Source organism: Macrobrachium rosenbergii, chromosome 56 (assembly GCF_040412425.1).
Source record: "Macrobrachium rosenbergii isolate ZJJX-2024 chromosome 56, ASM4041242v1, whole genome shotgun sequence".
Taxonomy (NCBI): Eukaryota; Metazoa; Arthropoda; class Malacostraca; order Decapoda; family Palaemonidae; genus Macrobrachium; species Macrobrachium rosenbergii.
The window spans coordinates 25,996,095-25,998,594 of NC_089796.1; the positions used below are offsets into that span (position 1 = coordinate 25,996,095).

The 2,500-nt window shown below is 36.4% G+C and overlaps 1 protein-coding gene across 5 annotated transcripts in view; it reads right to left on the reverse strand.

The window, feature by feature from the left end:
- LOC136836061 (SLIT-ROBO Rho GTPase-activating protein 1-like) overlaps positions 1-2,500 on the reverse strand; it is a 797,683-nt gene that overhangs the window by 345,057 nt on the left and 450,126 nt on the right. The window lies entirely within an intron of this gene.

A 2,500-nucleotide genomic window follows, 5' to 3' on the forward strand; every position in this document is an offset into this window, starting at 1 on the left:
CAAATGGAATGACGTTGGAGAAGAAACATTTTGAATAGTGAAAAATGTTGAAATGACAAAAAGTGAATATTTAAAATTAGCGGCCACATCACAATTCTGGGAGGAAAAATTTCAAAAATAATGACGGGAAATTAACTGATGCATTATAACGCAACGAGGGTGAAACAATCAAAATATTATGAAAATTAAATATGACGATTTCAAGGAAAATCGGTCTTAGAAATTGGTCAATCACGAATTTTTCTTAACGAGAAAAATTGCAGCATTGAACGGTAAGAAAAAAAAAAGACTTTTAAATGTTCCCACTGTAGGTAGGAGGAAACATGGAAACAAAATTTAGAACAAAACAAAAAATCTAAACCTTTTGACTACTCTGAAGGCCATTCAATTCACGAAGAGGAACAGAAAAAAAAAAATATTATGAATGTAAATCATAATATACAAACCTTTCTGCAATAATCAGTTGTATACATAGATGGGAGACAGAAAACACGTTGATCCCGAGAATCATAAAAAATATTCATATGCACGCTTTTAAGTCGAATGGCGAAGTCATTGCAAGAGGGAGTAGTTATGTTCGTCATTTTGCATTTTAAGATCTGCACCTCTGCCTGCTTAGAAAGAATAGCCTGTGGAACACGATCTTAACCGACGACAATATAACCTAAATAGGCACATCAGATTACTATAGTCACTGTTGAAGCATAACCGTTATTAATTTTAGCATACGCTAGGCTTATAGCACGAAGGCTAGTCTTATTGCAGCCAAATTTAGGTAAAGCTAGTTATTGTTCTATATGCATTAAAAAAATTGATAAAAATCACATATACCCCGGGACAGCATTACATATATACAACTATAGTTAGTTAACTACGCTTTCGAATGTACCAAGAGTATGAAAACACGGTAACACGACGAGAAAAAAAATCACCGAGTGACACAGCCTCTAGAACAAGAAGGGAATAAAGAAGGTAGGGTTCCACAACAAGAAAAGGATATGCCCGCATCCTGAAGGATGGAGTACCCTAAGAGTTCTTTCTCAGAATAGTAAAACAAAAGAACATAATGGCAAAAAATGTAATTACAAAATTATACTGTCACAAAGGTCTTTTCATATAAAGGCTAAAACACCGATGGATTTCACTCAAAAATCCACTTCCGGGAGACCTGTTAATTTTAATGAGATGTTTGCCCTACAAATGCATAGACACTAATCACCTGTTCCAGAAGTTCCAGCAACGTTTCATCGGTCACAGTTTCCCTCAAGGTCTATCATGCTCAGACCGCCACACCACAACAGACTTGCCAAATGACTACATTTCTTGACCATTTTTTTTCAGCAGGGAAGGGAGTGTGTGTGTGTGTGTGTGTGTGTGTTCAAGGATTTCTCCCGTGTAAGACCATAAAGACTTGAGGAAACAGGTTTCCGCATATCTCTCTCTCTCTCTCTCTCTCTCTCTCTCTCTCTCTCTCTCTCTCTCTCTCACAGGACTTTGGTTTATGACTATATCAGCTGAGCTATTGCGGGGTAACAGGTGTCTTCATAATTTATCACAATGTGTAAAAAATGGGGGAAATTTGACCACAGACAAATCAGAAATTCTCTCTCTTTCTGCAGTAAAGTTTTCTTATAACCAAAGATCTGCTAGGTTGCTCAACTCAGAATCAATCACTTATTTTAAATTAGCTACGAAAATTGAAGTAACATTTTTTTCTGTAAGAGTTTTCTAATGTCAGAACAACTTACAGCCAAGACTAATAACTTATTATATTAAACACAAATTAATACGAATGGCTGATTACATACAGACCTCTACAGCTAATTCCATAATCATACATCGACATAAGAATAATACTCAACTAGTTTTATTGGGTACATTCTCGAGCTGATTACACTGGCATACCGCACATCTTTCAAAAAGAAAATTACAATTTTTTTCACCACTGATATGTTAACAAAGCCTACCATAGGTACATACCATAGCTATGTACAGAAGGTACGGTATGTAATTACCACAAAAGAGTTATGCCACAGACTATTGTTTTGGCATCTATCACTTCACCTCCTAGAAAAGAAATATTACAAGGGAAATAATGTCTGTCACAAGAGGACTCGATGTCATTAACTGTCATTACATTAGGACTGTTGTAAGTATCTAAGCACTCATTTTTAGAAATCTTACGGATCTACTGGGGCCGGCGTTCACAGTTTTGGCCAAAACAAACGAGAGAACAGAGGTGTGGTAAGCAGTTACAGGGGACTGTTTCTCAGTCAAGTTAATTACTAAATTTAAATAAAATTGAAGCCACTGTTGAATTTGTATAGGATAGAACAGAATAGAGAATTTAGGCCACAGACCAAGCGCTGGGACCTAAGAGGTCATTCAGCGCTAAAACGGAAATTTATAGTATAAAAGTTTTCAAGGTGTAACAGGAGGGAAGCCTCGCAGTTTGTACTAGGAATCAATTGTTAGGAAAGGGTGGAAAGTGAGATGGAAG